Source organism: Hetaerina americana, unplaced genomic scaffold, assembly GCF_022747635.1.
Source record: "Hetaerina americana unplaced genomic scaffold, ioHetAmer1.1.p SCAF_9, whole genome shotgun sequence".
In the NCBI taxonomy this organism is placed as follows: Eukaryota; Metazoa; Arthropoda; class Insecta; order Odonata; family Calopterygidae; genus Hetaerina; species Hetaerina americana.
The window spans coordinates 16,987,122-17,012,270 of record NW_027287538.1 but is presented as its reverse complement, the minus strand read 5'-3'; positions in this window follow the sequence as shown (position 1 = coordinate 17,012,270).

Genomic DNA, 25,149 nt, shown 5'->3' with positions numbered 1-25,149 from the left:
CCTGTGGAGTGGTTTCAGGTAATAATCGATATTTCCCACCCATAAATTCTAGACGCCTCGTTCATGGAATGTATGTAAACCGAGACCACATTTTACTATCGCTAGGGATATTGAAAATTGAGGACAAATAGATAATATTGCGCCTTAAATTTACGTGCGAAGTTCGTTAATTCAGCCAAAATATTTGCTTCTATTCCAACATGCATCCCTCTGGGGAAGGAGTTGCCAAGTTTGAATACAGTAATGAAATGTTTTAATTAATTCAAGAGTCTAAATAAAGTTCTACCAGTGACCAATGGTATTCGCAGCACGGATAAATAGAGTAGATAGCAAGCGGTTTATAATTTCTAACGATATTAAGTCTAAGTTTAATCAATGAATAATAATAATAAGGATGTCGTTACCGCACCAAGATCTTTTACTGTCTCCTAATTCAGAAATGGAATACATATATAGAAGCAATGAACACATTTTTTTTTCCTTAAAAAAGAAAATCTTAGAAAAAACCTACGTTTTTCATTATAAATGGTTATCAATATTCATATTGCCCACGGACAACCGAGATCCGGTAAAGGGCATTTTTAATGCCCTGATACGTCATCCGGAATGTGATAACAATCCGATTATTTTGAAACGAGTCATGGATTGAAATCACTTTTCTAAGAATTAAAAGTGACAAGAAATATTCTGGTCAATGCCAGGGTAATTATATTTCTAGGGTCATTCGGTACAACAGACGAATATATTCCGTAATAGGCATCAAAGCAGCGATCAAATCAATGACCATCAATGAAAAAATATAGGCAAATTAAATCAGATAAACGTTGAAGTACCTAAGTACATACAACCAATAACTATCCCATGAAAAATTGAGCGAATATTCACTCAAATTATATAAACATTTAAATGAGTGAACCTACTTCTTGAAACATTGCTAGAGTCCCTTGAAAGTGAATCTGGTTGTCAAGTCAAGTTCAAATGTATTTATTCGCGAATGTGTGCGGGTGTGTGTGGGTGTATATATATATATATATATATATATATATATATATATATATATATAAATGGATATAGATATAATAAAAATGAATATCCAGATCGAATTGAAAGAATATTTGTTCATCACTTGGCGGGTTTTAGTGCTCGAATATATTTCATCGTGCGCGCGTACGTGTGCGAGTATACATTCACACATAAGAAGAAGTAGTAGTATTTAGGAGAGACCACCGACAACTGAGGTCATTTGCGCCATAGGGGATAGACAAGAAAGGATGAAGTTTGGAGAGAACCCGGCGTCGGGATTAGCCTTCTCTTTACGAAAGGCGCCAAGAGGTCCGCAGCTTAACGTCCCATCTGACGGACGGCGTACTCACTCAAAGTGTCCTCCACAAAGCACCTCAAGTAGGGATCGAGATACCTCTGAAAAATATTCAACACCGCCGAGGTTTGAACCCGGGTCCTCTGGGTGGGGAGTCAGTGGATTAGCCCCCGCACCATCTCGATCCCCATACACATTAGAAGAACAATAGTGGAGGCTATTTATGAGACAACGATTCAAAAATCCTCGTAAGCAAAAGCTCCTGAATCCCCGTTTTAAGGTAAAGCTCCTCTTCGGGACAGTAGGGAAATAAGACTTCAAAGTTTTGCAGCATTGGTGAAATGAAAACCCTAATATTATGAAGGGATAATAAATAAGTTAAGGGTTCCTTCGCTTTCTATCGTTACTATAGATGAACTGCTCACGTATCATCGAATTCACCTCTACTTTTCCTAAAATCGATTTCATTAGTCGGTAATCAGAGACATCAACAGAATGCCAAAAAGTAATTTCGGCTTATAATTTTTTACATTCTAAATTTCACCCTCTTCTCTGAGCAACTGAATACTGCAACTGACTATTAATAGTTGAAAAAGATGACGGACACATATGATAAACCCTAGCAAACGGAGTTATTTTTGAAACCAATTAAATGTGGCCTATTTTTGTAATTAAAACTTTTTTCTAATTACAACTTAAGTTAAGAAGGAAATTACTTAAATGACTTCTTATCTGTTTTTCACTCTATATTTCACACTTTAGGAATACAACATCCATATGAACTGCGAGAACAACGCTTGAAGAAGGGCCAAATCTACTACTTAATTCGGTGTACCGGTTCCGTTGACAAATTAATGCACTGAAAAAAATGAACTTAGCCTAAATCCGATCGTCTCCGTTTCCAGTGAACCAATGTGGGGTACATAAATCCGCGGCTACGTCACGTTGTCCCTAGATTTTGCTGAATGTATTTTCGGACTGACGAAAGTATTTTTTTCTCAATGAAAGCAAAATGACCTCGCACGAATATGAAACTCCTTAATTTATCGGGAATCCAACAAAATATATGGTTATGAAAATCTAACGCCAGCCCGAGTTTATTTTTACTATCATTTCATTTCGCTTTTCTTTAAAAAAGACGAGATTTTTTATTTTCGACTTTTTTTGCGTAGGCATATGGTCCATCCAAAAAATATGACATCATGAACACAAAAAATGCGCCAAAATTAAACGCATTAAAACTCTGTAAAAATCCACAATGGTTTCAAGTATGGGATCATTCATTAGTTTCAGTATCGGAGGACTGCGTGCTCTGATTGGCAAAGAGACTACAGTCATGCTTTTGACATATCCCGCCAATTATTCGATAAATATACATTAAAATGAAGAGAGGAACAGGTAGAAAAATGTGTGGAATACATTTTGGGATAAGAAATGGCAGAAGTTATAATAAAACAAAGAAAGAAACTCACGGAACATTTTACGCTTGAGAACCACTAATAGTAACCTTCCGCGAGGCAGTCCCAATTGAGGGAGAGTGTTAGAGATATTTAAAAACGCAGACGTCGATTTAACATTATAACGTACGTACAAATTAAAAATCAATGGAATTCCCTTGACTATACCGTCCAATTTAGAGTTTGTCAGTTTTCATCTTTGGATCAGGGTGCAAAATCCCTAAAACATTTTGCCACTCATGAGGCAAAAAGGCTATTCAATAAACTTTGTTCCGACCCCTTCCTGCGTTAAGTGAGTTCCCGGTAGATGAAACCAAAAAATGAATGATGATTTGAAAGTTCCATGTATTTCTGCATTTTTCAAACGTTTACGCACGCTTCTGAGTCGTCTATCCACGGCTCACCAAGTGTTTGAATCCGTACGTAACAAAGGGAAAATGTACGATTTTTTTCCCAGCAGTTTAGTGTTTAATCATAATACCCTCGTATCTATGAATTTATTTTTTGAAATTGAAGAGTGAGAAGGGTGAAACCAATTTTAAGATGGATGCCTATCCTGATAATGTTACAATTTATCAATAAATTAAATCAATATCTCAATGGCTGAAATGCGAAGAGATAACGAGTAATATGCATTTAATCGTAAATCGACAAAGAGATTTTTCGAAATACATAACGAAAACGATAGTAATTAAGAAAGAATTTTAGTGAACTATTAAGCATACATGGGTCACGATAGTTCAAGAGTGGAGCGTTGCACTGCTGACCAGAGGGTCCGGGTACGATTCCCAGGCACGCCTCACTGGGCACCCTCAGCTTCACGCAAGCTGTGTGCTGGTCAAGTATTATATCTTGCATGCATATTGTCGCATTTTAAATTTCCAAAAGATTTGCACCGAAAAATTCTAGGAGAGTATCAAACGTTCTCTTTTGCTAGTGACACGTCTTCAGTCGCTCATCTTATGAATATTCCGACTACCTAGATCTCTGACTAACTTCCTCTACTTCACAAACCTTTGATTTAGTTCTTGCCCATCAGTGTGATGGTGAAGTTTTAATGGTCATTAAAAGAAAGATCAATTTCAGGGAGATAGACGATCAATGATGCCATGAATCTGTCAAATTAATATTATCAAAGAGATGCAACAGCACATGTTACAGCAATGGAGAATGGAGGATTCCTGAGAAGGTTATGCCGAAGAAAGAAAATGTCAATCAAATATTGCTTTTTCAATATTGGGTCGCTTTAGCACAGCGGCAGAGAGTGGGACTGCTGCCCGGAGGACCTGTGTTCGATTTCCTGATGAGCACCCTCAGCTGCAACCCAAGCTGTATGATTTTTCGGACACCCAATCTTCCTGGGAAACCATAATCAGCAAAGGGGAAGGCGTATAAAGTTCACATCCTGATGCGTGAATTTTACAAGCCATTGGGCTTAGCACTGGGTGAATTCTACCCTTGCCTACAAAAACGATCTTAGGAGAAGTTACCGTGTTTATGTTCTTTTTTAATTTAGGATATCTACGTATATGTTTTGTCTGGAAACATCACGTTTTAGCAACGTGGGAATGTGATAAAATTAGAATGAAACGCCCATCTCTAATATCTTATTTTTACCACTGTTTGCATGTTTTTGTAATGCTAGCATTATTAAAACTTTCTGGAAGTTGATAGTCCTAATATTTGTCTAATTTTTATATTAAATCCGATACTTATAGCAGGTAATTTTCTAAATATATTAGGCATGCTTTTGTGCTCATATTTTTTGCGCCAACACGGCTTTTCCCCTTAAACTTTCGAAATATATTTTATACATATTTTCTTAAAAGTTAAGTGTGTATATTTTCGTATATACAAGAAAGCTTAATTAACAATCATTAATTCTAACTACGAATGTGTGAATACATTATAACGATTAGAAAAAGCAATGAATCATACAATAGTCATCTTAGGTTCATAAGCACTTAACTTAAGTTCGAAAAGGAAGTACGAGTATATATGAAAGAAACCCAAAAATAAGAAGTTTTTAAGCATCGGAATTACTTCAGGGGAGAATGATGCTAGTTGCGCAGGAAAATGTCAAAAAATTATTCGTCAAATAAAGAGAGATAATTAGAGTGCAAGAATGTAAAGAGTAAAAGAATTAGATTAAGAATTGAATAGCGCAGCGCTGTATTTAGCCGACACCTCATGTCTTAAGCAAGATGATAAGCGCAGATTTAGAGATTTGTGAGATGAGGCATCAGAGAATAATTCAGAAAATATCTTGAGCAGAGAGCGAGACTAACGAAGAAGTTTTCAATGTGGTCTGGAGAAGAAAGGAAGTTGCCCGGTTAAATTAGTCGGTTAAAGCAGCTACGTGGGTGGAGTGGATATTGAGCGGATGTGGGATGTTAACGGCCGAAATGGGAGTTAAGGGTGGAGTGGGAAAGAGAAATGATATTTTATGATATAAATATGATTTGGGACTAGATAAAGGCTGATAGAAAGTGGGCACAACTGAAAAGGTAGATAACATAGTGGAAGGAAGAGAACTTGCAAGTCATATGTGATACGCAATTGTTTTTTAAGCGATGATCCAAAATTCTTTTCTATATGTAGCCTAATTTTGATACCAATTAAATTAAATTCACTGAACAATTCCTATTTAATGGCTCGTATCCACATGTTACGCGATACGAGTATAAATAGGGTATGTAGAGCATTACAGTGGAGAAAAGGAACAATATACTTTCCAGCTATGGAAATATTCAGAACAGAAACACTGATATAAGCCTAATAAACGCAGATATCCACCGTACTAAACCAAAGTATTCATTTTGAGAATAACACAGCGAGAGGACGCAATTTTAAACGAATCATAGACAAACAATGAAATCAGAATGTAGGCAATGAAGGAAAATGTAGTACTAAAATATGAAAGTGTAGACCTATTGGGCAGGTATAGCGCTGATGAAGTACCAACCGGAAGGTTTAGGAAAAACACTGAGGAGGACCTATAAAAGATTAGGAACAAGAAAATAATTTCCCAAACTTGAAGACTGTTACTCTAAAGTGCAAAATTTACGTATGAAAATGGTTCGTCCAGGAAACTATTGAAACTCTAGAAACCCCAGGAAATGAACAGATAAATGAGGAGTAAAAATAGCAAATTCAGAATACAAGCAATTTTATGCTCGCACACGTGAGACAGTACTGCTTTAAATAATTTCCGATGAAACCATGGCAATGTGGCAGGTTGTTTTCGCATAAACTATCTTCTGCAAAATGCTAAGACGATTGAGATGATCGGATGCTGAGGTGCGAAGTGTCAAAAACGTATCCGATGATACCAGGGGAATACCATAGATGGGGTGCCATTATATTATTCTGGTTTAATTACATTTTAATTCTGGTTGTTGGTGGCCCTTGCGAGGTTCACACGTAGTTTCGAGGCACAGTATGCCTATCAGTAGGGAGCAGGACGCCGTTTCCGCCAAATTCAAAACATTTCCCCCTGAGCTCTGAAACTGTTGCTTGCATAAAATCCTCCTTCAAGCCAGAAAAATATCCCAACGGAGACAGGGGAGCAATGCAATATGTCCCTACGCCACTGGATTCTTTTTTCTGCATTTCTCCTCGTAATTCCACCCAGGAGACCCTGGCGACTTGGGGATCTCTTCTTCCGGAGGCATATTGTCCATCTTGGCGAGAGGCGTGCCGAGCAATTATGGCCACTTTTGCATGCGGCTTCGTCCTGGGAAAAACCCGTACGGTTCCATTAATCAAATCGGAGTGCGCAGGCGGAAGGGAAAAAATAGAAAGGAATCGGAATCGCAGCGGCGATCGCAACCTTGTTTAAAAAAAATCCCACCCGTGCATTCTCGGAAATAAATTATGTGTATTGGTGGAGGGAAGGGGGGAGGATGGAAATGCCAACCATTAACCTCCCCGACACACGGGTGCATCCGTTACTCAAAGCACTCTTGTTTCTATGGAGAAGAACGAGCCAAATCGCTGTCTGACTACAAGGGGCAGAACGGGACGCCGAGAAATAAAACAATCTTTGACCTCCATCCTTTCCCTTCATAGAAATAAAAACATTATCAATCCCTGGCTTCGTAACTTAAATCTCGCGACCCAATGAGGAGAAATTGTGTGGAGAGAAGAAGGAGTTGGGTCGTTCGACGGATTGCGTTACGTACCTTTCAATTCACTCCAGCAAACCCTCTCCCCCTGATGCAAACACATTACGTTTCACCCCACTCCCACCTCCCGTTCCCATTACGTCCGTCCTTGGTGCCACATGCCATTTGCAGAGGCGCCTCTCAAAACCCCTTCCTCAAGGTCCCCTCATCTCTCTGCCCGACGGTGAAACCTATACCCATCCTGCCTCGACCCCTCCGGGAGTGTGTGATTTATACCGGCGAAAAAGCCACAATTGCGTTCGTTACGATAAGGGAAACTTCAGAACTTGGGATGTGACTGCGAGGCAGGAGGGGGGGTCTCGTTGAATTGGTTCTGCATCTCTGAGCGCCTCTCCGCCAACCACCGCACACCCCTTCCTCGCCCTCCCGCCGCGCTTCGAGTTCTCCCTTATCTCCTCCATCATCTCCCGCCTTCGCGTCAACTCTCGCTCGCGACGACGACTCCCGCTTTATATACTCCGCCGCAGGGATATTGTCACTTAGCCTTCGCGGAGGTGTCGCATATCTACGGCTGGCAGCTTCAGCCAAGAAGTCCTTGTGTTTGGCATATGCTTAGGTAGAGGAGCTCCCCAAGAATTGACTTCCCTATCTCCTTTTTGGCAGTGCAGAAAGTAGAAACAGCAACGATTTTCGCTGGGCTCAGGAAAACTCTCATGGAGCGTATACGGAAGGAATAAATATACGTCTTCCCCATATTGTGCAAGTTTGGAAAAGATAGATAACGTCAAATGGATGAAAAGGTAAACAAACGAAATATTAACGGACAAGGTTGGAGAAGAGGAAGGCTGCCTGGGAGAAATTCAAATATTTCCATAAAAATTGATTCGAGAAATTATGAGTGGAAATATCATGCCTATGACTATCTGAAATGACGATATAGGAGATACCATCAGGTGATCGAGGTTTGGAAAGGAAGAGATTAAATGCAGGAAACGTGGATGAAGTGAAGGGAGGCAGAAACTATCCTGGACTCAAAAGAGCTTAACTAAGTCTAGCGTGCCTCGTTTCAGGGCGGCTATTTTCTTGTCTCTCCTGACAAAACACAACTTAAAATTCAAAACTACAATAAGCTCCTCTACAATTTTGCATATATCCTTCCTACCTTCATCACGTCTAAAATGCCTACCCTATTCCTACTCCTTCCTACTTTGCCCTACGTGCTCCCATCTATAAATGCCATTCATTCCAATCCAGCCACAAACATTCCAATGCCCATCACACCGCTCTGCACCCATCTTTCCTGTCTCCATCGGATTTCTCCCTGCAATACCCTCTCCTCCCTCACCATACCTAGTATATCTTTGTTTCTCTTCCTTTTCGTCCATTTCGCCCATCTCATTTTTCTCCAATTCCAAGTCTCAAATGCCTTTAATCGCTGCTGATCATCTTGCATCAACCACCTCGTTTTCAAACCATATTAAACCACGCTCAACATTTAAGTTTTCACCAGTCTTTCCTTAATATCCTTACTTAAAATCCCCGTAATCAACTCCCTCCTATTTGTGAAAGTTTCTTTGCATAAAATAATTCTCCCACACATGTTCATAATTTATTTCCTAGATAAATAAACTGTTCGCATTTAATTGGAGAAAAAATGCAAATTAAAAAGCATCGTAATAAAAAGATTTGGGCTACTTTCTCTCGTTTAAAAACCGTTAAACGAATTTTTCGAGTGCGTTTGTGGTAATAACCTCGCAATGTATTACGCAATACGATGTTTTGCCCAGGATTTAATCCCTACTAAACGTTATACGTCCAGGTCCAGCTAAATATTTCACCAAATTTCCTAGCTTGATGCGCAAGACGCCACATGTCTTCAGCCGCATTTCCTGTCGTGAAAAAAATTATTAATTTCTTCCCTCTCTGTTTCCATCTCATCCAACATTTTCTCCTTTATCTCGGGCCTAGTTGTCCAAATTTTCTCGAAAACTCCATCATTTTTCCTGCCTTCTTCGAACATCTACTAACAGCCGACTCTCTTATCATGTCATGCACTCCTTTTTTTTGGTTCCTTTCACTCCATATTACTTTATCCATGCTCACAATACTTCTTAGTAACAACATATAACCAGAATAGCTAAATTTTATATATTTGCGAACCCAGACTTAAATATTTTTTTATATATAAACAGGTTAATGGACCATGTTCAGCTCAATTAAAGTTAGCAAAGTCATGAATCATGAGAATAAATGCGTATGTTAAGCCAAGTCTTAAGGCCAAAAATATAGAGACAACGGATTGCAAATGGTACTTGGTTGAAATAAATATCTTTAAACTATTTGACATTGCGCAAATGCAGAGCACAAACACCATACTTCAATTAATAGCAAACAACAAGTTACGAATCAAAATTCATACCATTCTCATTGCAATTAGGAGACATTATTACCAAAGAGAAATAATTGGTACCTAAGAGTTCTTCCTAAAAAGACACGAAAGAAATATTAATATAATACATTTTATCTCAACAAAAACAAAAGAACCTATTTGCCGTTTCTTCCTATTAAAATTCAAGAGCATAACCTTCAAGTGACAATGCTGTATTTTATAATTTTTTAGCCAATGTTTCTCATCAATATTTTCATTTGTACCAATTTTGACCAAACAACAATAAAATTCTACAAATTGAAATATTTTTATCACAAATGTTCATTATAACTATAGTAGTACGTCTTTTAGGACCATAAGTAAAGCCAAACACAGAGTTAAAATAATTTTTAAACTTAAGTCAGTAATTACAACGGTACAATCAAGTTGCAGTTTTTAGGGGAGGTTACCTACAGCTGAGGTCATTTGCGCTATTAGGGATGGATGGGTAACAGTGAAGGGCGGAGAGAAACCCCGGTGTCGGCATTAGCCTACTCTAAACGAAAGGTATCAAGGATCTCGCAGCTAAAAGTCCCATCCGACGGACGGCGTACTAACTCAAAGTGCTCTCCACAAAGTACTTCAAGTAGGAATCGGAATACCACTGAAAATATCTGCCGCAGTCGAGATTCGAGCCCGAGTCTTTTGGGTGGGAAGCAAGTACTTTAGCCAACACATCATCCCGATCCCCGGTACAATCGAATACTTCATAGTAATAAGCGTAATTGATTCACTACGCCTTAATCAAACGTAATATAAGAGCTCTAGCAATGAGGGTTAGATGCTGAAAACCACATTTCCAGTTATAAAAGATTTATTTAAGGATACATAGTTTAATAGAATATTTCGAGTGTTAGTAATACCAATAGGATAACCCCTTTCTTATCACACGTACAGAAAGTGCGTCGTAAATATGCAAGAAAGAAAGGAAATGAGTGACCATGATGGACGACACTCATATGGCTCATGAAACGAGCAAAGGGATTACATCCATACAACCTCTTCAGTTTCTACCGGATACTTTCGTCGTGGTTGTAAAATATCGATACCTAATGATGGAAACATTGCATACATAATAACCGCTGCCATATCAAAAACAAAATGGATTATTTGATGAACTCCACTTTCCCGAAAAAGTTCAATAAGCATTTAATAAAGCATTCAAGCATAGATAAGCAAAATAAAGGTGAGGTCTTCTCCAGAAAATCAAAAGGAAGTATTTATATTACACTTAGGGATCAACAGTAGAGGATGCCGATAAGTTATTTCACCTCGGAAAAGAAAAAGCAACTTTGGAAAGAGCAAAAAAGATATAATTAGTAATATGCTGTAGAAGAGAAAAGGCATTGTATCTAACAGTAGAAAAATACGCTTAGCAGATGCCCCAAAGTAAGAAAACCCTCCGTTAAAATATATATTTTAGACTTGCATATCTGTGGTCCTGAGGCAAAGAAAATTACATCAACAGAAAAGATAAAATTCGAAATTCTGTTTCATAAACTTTTTTGCACGAGGGATAAATAAAATAGATGACTAGAGCATCTGAGAAAGTAATTCTATGAAGAAAAGAATGAGAGGATTCAAAGAAAATTCAAATAAGAAGAGCGGATTACACTAGCCGAAACATTTTGCACAGATTATCCTGATAATGACAAGCGTCGTATTTGGGGACAACGAGTAGGGAATATTCCAATGAAGAGATGCATGAAAAAAGTAATGGTAGATATCGAATGTAAGAATGTTATTGGCAATATAAGATGTGAGTATTATTCAAAGAGTTGAGTTCAAGTTATCACTGATTTTCTTTTCGGTGCTTTACATAATTACATTGCTTCCATCAAAGAATAATGAACAATTTAAATAGATTCAGTCTAATTACCTTGGTAATTATGGAGCTGCGTAAAAGGAGAATAAAGATAACCTAGCTGTTTTTTGTCCTTCCTTTCCATGAATCAAGCGTAAATTGTGGTAATAGGGAAAGGAACCCAAAAAATATTAACAAGATACAGCGATGGTAATTACCACTATAAGACAGATGATATAATTCCCAGATTTTCATTAATCTACGATTAAAATTACAAATGTTTAAGCTTAAGTTAATGGGTGTATCATATTTTCTCTCATCCCGGCTAAATTCTGCTCAACATAATAAAAGAAAACATTCCCTTGGATTCATTAAATAGGGCTCAGCTTTGAAGCACCAGAGAGCATCTGCAAGGGCGTTAAATCTATTGAAATGAGAATTAAATGCAGTTGCTTTTCTGCAAAGCTTTTCGGTCTTCAGAATAATCCCGACCCATGGATTCTTGCAGCGGCAAATTCTTGCCCCTGCTGAAAAATTTCCATACATTTAAATTCCGGTGTGGGTAGCGTGCACCTCATCAGTGAAAATCCTGACCCCTCACGCGAACCCTTGTCACTAACAGAGTCATCCTTACCTGTTGATTGTTGGTATTTGAGAAAGTATTCAACTATTTCGCATGACCCTCGTTTGAATTTAGGAGTTCTCGCTTTGCATCGAATAAATGGACAACGTGATGGACGTTTTATTTTAAATTCTAGACAGAACAATGCAAAGTGATGATTGGCTTGATTGGCTGCTATGGGTGCAGAAATATTTATCATGATGTGGGGATTGGAATCCTTGGTCAACCGTATTTGATTTCCAGTTACCGAAAAAGAGAACACGACCGACTCCCATTCGGGAAATTCATAATTATGGAGAGAGAAATTACCCAGAAATTTATCTACACGAACGAAAAGTTACGTTCCACTCCACTAATTTCCTGCGCATTGTTACAATGAAACAAACTCATTTTACTGATTGTTTCAATCGTACGTCGTGTTATGTAGGCAGAAAGAATTTTTCATAAATATATCAACTAATTTCCAAACATTGATATCACTGTATATTCCATATTTTTTTGGTGATCACAATATACATGTATACCAAATTAAGGTGATCGAGAGAGTATATCAAGCTTCCCTATCATGGATGCCCGATTATTATTATTATGATGTGATGGTGAATGCTTCTTACTTCGGCTATAGGATATAGATAACGGCTAGGGTATAGGTAAAGGTTATCGGCAAGGACCGTTTTTTGACTATGAATTTTACAAATACGAGCAGAGTAAACCGTATGGTTTTGATTTTTTATCCATCTAGTAGGTTTTACTTTATTTCCTTATTTCATACTATTGGTAATATTTATACCCTATTAATATTGCGATAATTAGTCAAAGCGAAATATTTCAATTGTTTTGTAGTTAATTGGCTTTGGATGAAATTTGTACAGTTATTACTCGGATACTTGAGATATATCGAAATCAATTGTTTGATAATTGTTATCAGTTTAGGAAATAGGAAGAAATAGTCTACAAAAACATACTACGTACGATGACTGTTCAACCTAAGGTGGATCATGCATTTTATTCGCATTATTTACTGTGGAACATATTTTGTTAGGTTTTAAGTGTTATCTCCAAGTGGTAGGGTTTCATTGATCTAATCCTGGAAGCCCAATATTAAATCAGAGGAAGAGGTTGAAATTCGAAACAAATTAATTTCTCCTTCTGCAATGCTGGAGGTAACACGAGATGTTGCATTTAGTTTCCTTTCACCCGAACACATCGGCATCCGAGACCTTTTCGAATGTTACACAAGGCTTGTGAAGAGTATGAGTTTTACCTTTTTCCACGGTAAGCTAACGGATTTTATTGTTTATAACGAAGATCTAATCATTTCAAACGAGATCCAATTACTATTCTTGCGAAAATAATTGTTTACACTGCAGCTACTATTGTGAAAGAAGATCGTCGAATAAAGTTAAGAGTAATATCAGAAATATGGAAAATTTCATTGGTGCCACACACGCGTTAGCGACAAGAAAATTACGCATAAGGCGTGCTAGGGCGTAGTAACTTTCTAAAACGCGAATTTTCGATTATTTCAGGTAAAAAAAGGTTAAATGTTTTCTTTAACACCCATAGAGTATATACATTTTAAAGTATGAAATCTGGAACAATAATTTTAAAATATTAATGTAATTTCCCAAACGTTTCTGCAAAAATAAACACTTCTGCAATAAGATGTAATAACGTTCCTTATTAATTTGTGTTCGTGGAATTTAATGAACGCACCGAGATAAAGACGGAAAAATTTAATTTTACACTTCGGACCTGGACTCGACCAAGGCAGTGGAAACACCTTAAATATATAAGACGGTAAAAATCTGTTCTTAAGATATTTTCGCTCTAGGTTGAGTTGAAAAAAATAATTACTTAAATTGCAGCTTTTCGGAAGAACGTTTAATGCAAGCAATTAAATTAAGCTTTACACAGATTTCGTGGATTTTCATTCGGCTGTTGAAATGAAAATTCAAGCTCGCTCGGTCGCTCCCTGGCGAAATAAGACGAGGTATTTTTCCTCGGCGAAAAACATCCATGTAAGGAAAACAGGGAATGGAGAGAGAGACAGAGAGTGAGAAGGGGACCCAAATGAGAGGTGAGCGAGGAAAAACTGAATGGAAGGGACGTGAATGAAGGACATGCCGAGTCTTGCGAGTAAGTACTTGAGGGATTTTGCATTTTATTGCGACTGAAAGCGAAATTGTTGCGATAAAGAGCCCGCCAAGAACTGCAAAATATGCTTATGCTTAATGTCTCTACTCCATTTCATTCGATCCCCCTCATTTTGACGACTTCATTTTTTTTGTTTGAAATATTTTGTGTTGCAAAAATGCAAAGGATGGATTCAATATTGTCACAACCTTTATTATGGAAACATAAAAACATTTTGTACCAGTTGCGGTAGTTTAAAAAAGGTTACTTTCTCCATATATCTCCCTACTTGTGTACATTATTAATGGCTGCCTATTTTGCGAGTATATACAATTACACAATGACCCACACGCCACTGATAGGGCGAGGTGTTATAAAACAAGACTTTTATGCACAAAAATTCATTTGCTCATTAATAACACACACACACACACACACACACACACACACACACATATATATATATATATATATATATATATATATATATATATATATATATATATATATGTGTGTGTGTTATTAATGAGCACATGAATTTTTGAACTTTTGTTTATAAACCGACCTTTTGGTTGATTACTGTGTCTATGGTTTTTATACATATATACACGTAAAAACCATAGACACAGTAATCAACCAAAAGATCGGTTTATAAAAAAAGTTCAAAAACACACCTAAGTAAACCTATCCGCATATAGATAAAATAGACGCGTTTTAGCATAATTTTTATTTTTTTAATCGTGAATCCAATTTCATACAAATGCTTGTAATTTTCATCTAGCATGTTCGGTATGGTCAGGAATAATCTACCTCGCCATTAGATGTGTAGTAATTAAGTGATATTCACAGATATTTACTATTTATTTTAAAAGTATTTTGAAAATTTGCCATCATATTCTTCCAGTAATCAAATGACACTTTTTTTCTGATTCCACTCATCAAATGAAACCGCAGCAGACAAAATAAATTCGAATTGTAAAATTACTATCAATATTGTCAATAATAGTCAACACAATCATTTTATGACGAGGAAATAAACTATTAAATAAATGAAACATATTTTTTAGGGCTTGAGAACCTACGTAATTAGAGATTCACCACAACAAATTTAGGTTTAATGGCACAATTTCAATGCAAAAACTGGGAACACATGCCTTTTAGTCACGGCAGTGCTGTGAAGGTGTTAACATCTACCAAAAAACAATGCATGTGAGTAATGACCCTTTCTTCCGCTTTTCCCTTCATACACATTAATAATATAATATTAATAATCACTTTCGAACGGGGAGGTCCAGAGTTTTTCCTCTAAATAAGACCTTACCCTCCATTGTCATATCCTCATACTTCAAGCACTAAGCATCAAATCTAATGACATTTAGGACTTGATTGTTTTCAAATATTTGTCACTGAGCGGGAAAGAGGATTTGCATATGAGAGTAAGGGAGTGTCATGTCATTCGCAGGAAATAAAAGTGATATTAGACAAAGATGATCATTACTTTCAAGCTTAAAAAAATCAAAAACTGAGAAAAATAAAATATTCGTGCCCACATTACACCAAATAGCATAAAATACAATAAAGATACAAATTTCAATTTCTAAAAGACACTTGGGAATATCAAATATAAGTACCAAGTTATTAGGCAATACCGGTAAGCAATTTTTCCTGCATACACGTAGTCCTTCCTCAGCTTTTAATGCTTTATATTACTTCGTAATCTTGCCTAAATAAAATTTCCTTCCTCATCATCAATTATGAAAGATTCGTAGTTTTATCTTTCACAGTCTGTGTGGTGCTTATCTCTGAATAACTCTTTCATTCCCTATTTCTACATTTCCCAAATTGCCTAAGGAAAATTCCCCTCTCGGAACACTCTACACCACTCAATGTATTCATTCATCATTTATTTACGCATTCTGGAAAGAGTCTCCTTAATCGATTCTCCCCTCTTCGTATCTCTCCGTCCGGGCCACTTCGTACGAGATATTTCTCTTTCTATCTTATCCATTTTTACACTAACCCCTTCCATTTTGACGTTGAAATACACCATTCTAGTGAATCTAATTATTTTGCATTTAAATTTCTCCTCATCTGACACCTCTCAAGCCATACATACTTTGATGAACTTGGCAGTCAATGACTATAATACTCCGATGGCCGTGTTAACTAAGGCTTCGTCATCCACAAATCCAAATGACTCAATCCGCCTCGCTGATATTAAATCAATTCAGACGACAATAAATTAGGTGGAACGGTACAAAGCGACGCTGCGCGGAACAGTGTCGCAATGCCGCATTTATTAAGGGAACACAATCGATATCGTTGACAAATAGGTACTGGGGAGGCTGCGAGAGATAATGAGGGCACGCCCTAATCAATTATGGCGGTCACGCCTTCGTTTCAAAAGTTCGCGCGAGGAAATACTGTCGTTAACCGTGGTGGCAGACGGGTAGGTCCGTTATTAATTGAGACCCTGCGGATTGAGGGAAGAGGGTGGAGAGAGAGAGAGGGACGGGGTTGGGAAATGCAGGTGGAGAGTGAGGAAGGCTGAATAGTCAAATATGAAGGTGGAATGGAGGAGGGGACTAGCAGGTAATAGAGGCAACGGGGACTGATGGAACGACCTAATGAAGGAGGGAGGAGCGTAGGCAGGTGGTTACTCCACACCGCCACAGAGGGATGGAGTACATGAGAGGCGGGAGCCATTAATTGGCCCGGATAATGTAGGGTGCGATTAAAAAGGAGGGATGGAGGGGGCTGAGACACGCTCACATGCGAAACAAGGGGAGAGGCTTGGGTGTAATTGGGGATGGAGGTGGGGATGTGTTTAGGCGCGTTGGGATGGAAACGCGGATGGAGTGCGGGGGACCTCGTCCTAAGAGGGAGGGGGCGAAGGGATGATGGTGACCTCAAGGACAGACAATTGTCGGGATTAAGAACTTGATGGTTGAGGTCAGGGTTCTCTCGTCGAGGACCCCAAGTCCGTGCCTGTTGCGCACTCCACATACGAAATAGCTGGGGCGCAATTAAGTGATTGGACACCGGATTGAAGGTCATGGTGCACGGGCTTCAGCTGGCAGCAGCACAACCCCTTCCTCTGAGGTGCCATCCCAATAGATATATTCGTAACTTATATTGTGGCGTCCTTTCGCACGGTGCGCTTCGAAGAGAATTACATTTTACGCCCTGGAAGGGATTTTGTTACAATGGTTCCTGTGCCTTCTTGTGGATAAGCAAGGATATTCTGCCTGCTTTGGGATCAAGCATGACCACTACTTCGCACCGTAGCGTGTTTGTATTTGCGTGGTTTTGTCACCCGTGGTAAACTCGCTATCATTTTGAAATGCCGGCCTCTTTTATTGGTACAAATCTCACTTCCACAACGTTTTCGCCTTTGATTTGTAGTGCCATACAATCACGGGAAATCCGACGGTGGAGGTCCAGCCAGATGTTGAAGTGGGGCCTTCCAGTTTCAGATTATATTTGCCTTTAATAAGTTTATTGTTAATATTATTTATATGCTGGATAATACTTTCAACACCTTGTGTCCTGGGAGCATTTAATTATCTACTGCAGGGTGCGCTGCGTTCAAAAATTAAGAGTAATTAGTTTTATATTTAACCTGATTCTCAGATTTATTTGCAGAAAAAAGTCAAATTTTTGTTTGTTCCAATATAAAAAAGAAATTTTAAGGTTCCTAAGATCTTCCCTTGAGTTTCTTTAGATTCAATGCTGCATGCCACAAAAACGGAAATATATATTTTTCATTTGACCGATTCACAATATTTTCATGCTATTTCACGCGTGACATATTCGTAAAACTGAGTGTAAACTGTTAGCTCGAGATGCAACCACAAATAACTGACTCACCTCTAACATTTCATGATACAAACATGTTAAAAGAGCATGTCCTTCCCCCTTAAATATCCACGGCATTTTTAGACGCGCTCTTAGAAAAAAATAATGAAAATCTAAACGAAACACCAACTCCATGAACTAATGGAACCATTAGGAGGTTAGTTCGAAAGGTGAGGGTACGACTCACCTTGTACCAAGCCTTTTACGTTAATTTCTATGTTAAATTCAGATATCAGAATAAAAGTGCTTAGTTCTTTTCTCTTAGTCACCATCAGGTTTCCCAGGAAGATTAGATTGCCCAGAGCATAATGTTAGCTGTACATATAGGCAGATAGACGAGTACATAGATGCATTACCCGGATTTGAGCTGGTGACCTTCAAGTATTAGCCGAACTATGTGATTATTGAGCTCTAACCTGACCCCACTGACTCTACAGAGAGGAAAAACATTTCAAATCATTCACAGTACATTGATAAAAGGGGAAAATTTATTGGGAAACAAATAAGGAAATTCTTCAATAAAGATCTACCGCTTTTCATATGAAGCTCAGGGACTAGCCAATATATTCATGGTATACATAAAAAATTGACGTGAAAAAAAGATAATACTACTAAAAATATATAATACTACATTCTGCCGCAATTAAAATTTATGTGCATTGAATAATTGTTAGCTTACACGACATTTTAACGAGGGTATCATTAGGGTCATGGAGAGAACATGTGAGATCATGACGTACATAGATCAGGGGACCCAAGTTTATCTCTGCCGCAACAGAATTGACAGAAATTTAACACTTTTGGTGAAAAATACCATTCAAAGCAAAAGTAAGAGTACCCCACTCTTTGACTTAGTAATACGAATAGGGATAATCCCATGATACGTACCATGACCCTCCCATGCACTACAACATTGACGTGGCGGAAAAATTTGTTCGTTGCGATGATCCTTAGAACTGTGCTGGCGAGAGCAACGTTAATTGCTCCTGGAAGGGTCGTCCATGCCAAATAGGTCAAAGGTTAGAGGCACGATGAAAGGTAGTCCACGCAGCGTCTGTTCCTCAGTGAGTGAGAAACATATAATAGTGATAGGGGATTGAAATGCGACGGTAGGCAAAGGAAGAGATAGTGATGAGGTGGGACTCTACGATTTAGGCTCGAGGAATGACCGCGGGGAGAAAGCCATTGTGCTCTGTATGCAGGAGACAGGGGTTGATCACCACGAGCACTGGGTGTTAATACCACAAAAAGGGTACGTACTAGTATACATGGGAAATGTCAGGTGATTCAGAAAAGCATCAGTTAGATTATATTCTGGTTATGCACAAGTTTAGGAACAGTGTGACCAATCTGCACAGCCTCCCGGGAGCGGATGAGGGTTCAGACCATAATTTAGTTATTGTGAGGTGTAGAGTCCGTTTCCATAAGATGAGGCAGGGAAAAGGGGTTAGGAAATGGAATGCAGAATCATTAACTGGATTGACAAGGAAGGAGTACCAACGGGCTGTAGAGGAAATGACGGATGAGGGATATCGGAAGCCGTATAAGAAATTATAGGAACCATTAATGGGAAAAGGACAAGACAAATAGTTAAATAATAAATTGAGACGCAACAAATGAAGCAAAAAGTGGAAGACACATTGCGAGGATATGGAAAGTTTGCAGTAGAAGGAAGAAATGAGGGCTCTATATAGCAAGATTTAATCACTATCGGGAAGTAAGAAGGGACGATCTGGGTTAACATTTAGAGACAAATCGGCTATGATAATAGTTTACATCGAAAAGATTCAAGAAAGAGTGAAGGAATATATAGAAGAACTGTATGTAAAGAACTAAGACAACGTTTGACGTAGAAAAAGAACATAACGTAGAGGATGATAGCTTAGGTCCCAGTATAACCGATGATGAGATGGAAAGGGCATTAAGGAAGATGTATACAAATAACACCATTAGGGTCGATAATATTCCTGCGGAACTATTAAAAGATTGAGAAAAATGTGGGAGGAAGAGCCTAAATGGACTAAATTCATAGCATCTATGATTAAGGAATCTGGCCGAAAGACTTTGTGGGATAAGTGTCAGCTCCTATCCCGAAAAATGTAAAGGCTACATCATGTGACGACTATAGAACCATAAGTTTGATATCCCACGCAGCCAAAGTTATTCTCAGGATTATCAACAGAAGGATTGAGAGTAGGGCAAATGATTACTTAGGGGATGATCAGTTTGGGTTTAGGAAGGGGAGAGGTACGTGTGATGCCATGGCAGTAATGAAATCACAAATCGAGAGGAATATAGAATACAATCAGGATCAAATACAATCGTATTTGCCTATTTCGCAGATTTCGAAAAAGCGTTAGTTAGATTAAATTGAGAAAAACTAATGAGCATATTGAAGAAAATAGGAATAGATTGGAGGGACAGGAGGCTAATCCGTAACCTGTACATTTCTCAGACTTCTCAGGTGCGAGTTGGGAACGGGGAGTACGGATGGGCAGTTTTAGGAAGAGGTGTAAGGTAGGGTTGCCCATTATCACCCTTGCTGTTAAACCTGTATGTAGAGGAAATGATTAAAGAGGCATGGGAAGAACTGGAGGTAGGAATGAGGGTGGGCGGGGAATTCGTAAAATCAGTAAGGTTTGCTGATGATCAAGCTTTAGTTTGTCAGTCAGCCAAGGGGTTGCAAGCATTGCTTAGTGAATTGGAAATTCAGTGCGACAGGTATGGGATGAGAATTAATATTAATAAAACAAAGGTTAGTAGATTCCCTGGAAAGAAAAAGGCTAAGCTCAACATTAAAATAGGAGGGCAAAAACTAGAGCAGGTAGAACTGTTTACGTATCTCGAAAGTGTTTTGAACCAACACGGTCAAAGTAATAGGGACGTAAGGAGAAGAATTGCGCTAGGCAAAGAGGCTTTCACAAGGAGGAGGGAGTTGATGACAGGGACGTTGAGTAAGGATGTTAAGAAATGACTCGTAAAAACTTTGATATGGAGCGTAGCTATGTACGGCGCGGAAACGTGGTCATTGAGGCAGGAGGATAGACGTAGACTGGAGGCTTTTGAAATGTGGGTGTGGAGAAGAATGGAGAAGGTGAAATGGACAGAAAAGAAAATAAATGAGGAAGTACTTGTTATGGTGGGCGAAGAGAGGGGTTTGTAGGGAGAATTCCTTTGGAGGCAGGAAAAATGGATGAAGGGCGTATTGACCGGCAGCGGGATGTTGAAGACTGTATTTGAGAGGAGAAAGTTAGGCAAACGAGGAAAGGGAAGGATCGGGATAGGGAATTTAGACGGGATGTAGGAATTTCTCAGAGATGAGGACGGAGGGACCAGGTGTAGAGTAGGTTACTGGATTTTGTTTTGTTAGGAGTCACAAAAAGTTTTTTTGGTAGTTTTGTTCATCCGCAACCTACCTTAACCGGTAGATTACCTTATAATAATAAGAATATCCCATGAATAGGAATAGGTTAGAAAACCGACTAAGTACTTGGGGCTTTTATTATTTGATGAATTATATCCTCTTTTCAAATTACTGCGGTAAAGCTTTGCATTAACCCTTTTTCTAATTTCATGTATTTATCCTAAAACTACATTATTAAATTCCTCATGGCCTTTGTACTCGTTCTCTGCGTTTTTCAAGGTAAGGTATAGATTTCAAGTTTAAATAGAAACATACATCGGAAATTTTATTCAGTGTGGGTATGCAAAGTGTTTTACTATAGATTGAACACCCTTTATAAAGCAGGAGTACCCCCACCATTCTATCATCCGACAGCCACCTTTGGGAAAACTGTAGCGCTACATTTATGAATCCACTTTAGAGTACCAATTTGACGTTATTCAGCATCACATGTAAATAAACTGGATAAATATTTCTTGCCACCGTTCAAACGTACTTCCCAAACTTTGGGTCATATTTGTTTAACATCTCATTTAGGATTTCCCTGGCAAATACACAACGTTTTCAAAGGCACGCCTGCAATCATACTTTTATAGGGCTATTTCAGCGCTAATTCCATTATTTGCATGTCACACACTGTTTAATGAAAATTAGATTCTCTGTGTTTTTAAATGAAAAATTCAATACAAACACCCCGCTCACATTTATTAACCTATTGAACGTTTAACGGAATATTTCACCAGGAGCGATGGGTGCATAAATGACCAACGAGAGTGGTGTCTATGTCGCCTCCGGTACATACAGACACGGTGATTATATCCCTGTAGATGAAAATTATTCGGAATGGCATCACACATGATTATATGATTTTCCAAATGGTGGCACTTGACCGTTGAATCGAAGAAAGAAACAATGGTTATGATTGCCCGCAACTATCAATCAAATTCGATCAGCTTTAAGCTACGCCATCCTTTAATCCGATTTCGCCATCATCATTCATAGCTCTTTGCAGCAATCCCTTCAGCTAATTAAAACTTTATCCGATCTCCCAGTACTTATCTTTTTTGTAATTGAAAATGAAGTATGAATACTACAAGTGTAACATTCTACATCTTTCGGAATTAAATCTGTCCTTTCAGATTCGTCAACACGCTTTATTCATTGAGAGCTATGTGATTTTTCGGGTACCAGATCTTCCTGGGAAACCATACCCGGCACAGGGAAAGGAACTGCCCCCCCTACACTGATGTGTGAATTACCCAAGCCATCGGGCTTAGTACTAGGTGTACTCTACCATCACCTACCAAACCGACCTTCGGGTTGATTACTGTGTTTACGGTTTTTTATAAATATCATCGAAAATAATGCGAAAAAAGTCTCCCAAATCATCATCCCGGAGGCTGGTGTGGGCAAAGTGGTAACAGTTCATTCCGCAGTAAGAATATCAAGAAAAATAATCACATTTAATTGAGATGTATGGGTAGTTATTATTCTTGGGTATATTCTCTTTTCCCATGAATAAGTCAGGTTTCAAAAAAACAATATTTATAGGTAGTTTTATTCCTATTTCAAGCCGTCATTTCTCAAACGATTGGTGCACACATTGAGGAGGGGAACGATTTTGTTAAAACCTCTTCCCTATTCAGCATGAAATTTTAAAGTTATTGCATATCCATCAAAATTTTCAATTTTAAGGCTCCCTTCAGTCAACCATATGGACAGTCAATCCGTCCCATACATAAGAACGGTGGGATTTTGCTGTTCTCTCTCGAATTCCCCCCTTTATAGAAAATACATTATACAAGGGACCTCCAAGTGAATACTTATCTAATGTTTGAATTATATGGAGTGTTTTCAGTCACAAGACCATTATATTCACGCTAAGAACACTAACAGTACCCAGTATAGCATATTTATTAGTTACTATTAAGCTTTCATTCATTAAACAAGTGGTATAATTATGAACGAACATCGCCTGAGGATTTTTAATATATTAGCCGGGAAATTTAATGCACTGGACTTTGTGTGTAAACCGTACCGCTGTTTCTGGCTTCGTATTTATTAACCAATAGCGTTATTCGGGAACAATCTGAAGCAAAACGATCACGAGGATGACACAAATTATTATTTACATTGAATTAATTCTGCTGGCAAAGGGAGAATAGCAAGATTGCACGGAGGGTATAAATTAAAATCCGAAAAACGCTGGTGTGTGAGAGCTGAAGAAATTGACTGCTAAAATTAAAAAAAAAATCCTCTTTCACTCAAGCATCTTGTGATTTTAAGAACATTAAAAATCAAAATCAATTTAAGATTCCCGATAGTGTAAATATACGATACTTAAATAATCACCAATGGTTTTAATGAAATTGAATTTACTACTTCTAATTAATCTGGTAGCAAAACAACCACTGCTACCCACACTATTTTAGGCTTAAGATGGTTAAATGTAGATGTAAAAGCTGTTGGGTTTCTTCAACTCCTTCATTTTTTCGCTATAAAACCTACTATTTATGCCAATTGGAAAAAATAGCCACTGGATAGGTTGCCAATACGTAAATATTGGATTGCATGAAATGGAAAATATTGATAGAATTGAGCTCTCTTACGGCTAATAGTATTGAATAAAGGAAAAACTCCAATAGCCGTAAACAGTTTACCTTTCAGTCTATTGGCTCCCGTCCATTTGACCAACACCACCAACCCCCCCCCCCCACATTTCACACTATTTATTCTTAAAATGCCCTTATTCGTTCTTACTTTAACTTGTTTCGTTGTGACGATTCACCTTCAGTACGCTGAGGAGGACTATTTTGTGGCCGGAATACGCATATTCATATTCATCTCTCTTATTCCTTTCCTTATTTACCCTTTACCCCATCCTTTGACTTGTGGCGTTAGCCAACTAATCTCATTTGTACTTTGTTTTGAAAGGTAAACTGTTTACGGCTATTGGAGTTTTTCATTTATTCAAATGGGAAATAATTTTACTTTCGTTCATTGTGTTTGCATTCAAATAAGTGTTTCACCGGCCACGATATGCTCTCAGAGAATATATGCTGTAGGGAAGTGATAATTACGAGTTTACTTCTTAAATATAGGTAAAATTAAATTCTGATTATAAAGTCATCAGTGAAGTAAGCCAAATTATGACAGCATCATACGAGCATCAGGCTCGTATTAATTACTCCTAATGAATAGCAGATGAAAAATGAAGTAGATTATAGCATCTATTACGAAAGCATATCCTTTCATTCCACTGATTTCAAGATTTTGTGAATCTAATTTCCATTAAATGAAACTTTCGAAAGAAATCGGTAGAAACTGAAATAAATGAAAGAGATTGGCTTTTAAAGCGTCCGGATCGCCAGAGATAAAAGCAGAAGGAAAAAGCGGTAGAGAGCAAATACCTGTTAAAAGGAGTCACCCTATCTAAGAAACTAGTTGAAACTAACAAACCTCCGAGAAAAAATTAAACCACAAAAAATGAAAATTCGAAAGGATAGAAGGCTATGAACGACGCTGAAAAGAAGGAGTTAGCGAATAATTGGGAGCTATTCTGACGCTCAGTAATTCCCTGAACGGAAAGATATAAAAGGTGAGAATACCGAGAGAGAGATGCGAGAGTAGCTAATACAAGCAGACTATTGCATGGTGAATATATATAGTATATGGGGAGGCAGAAAAACAGAAGAATTTCGAGATGGAAAATGCATGGTGATGATAAATGCAAAGGTGCATCAACATGAGAAGCCAGATTAAAATTACTCTCTGCGCCGGTCCCTCCAGGTATAAGCCCAAAAATTCTAATTTTACGCAAAGGCAGAAAACATTCTCCTATTTGCTTGCACACTGCTCTATCATTGCTTACTTCGTTTGCATTTGTCATAAAAATACAATGCTTCATTCACACGTCTTCTATTTAAGAGGGGCTATTAATATTATTTGTCATGAGAAATCATTTTCTAACATTTAACTGTTAGCTCTTCCGTGTAA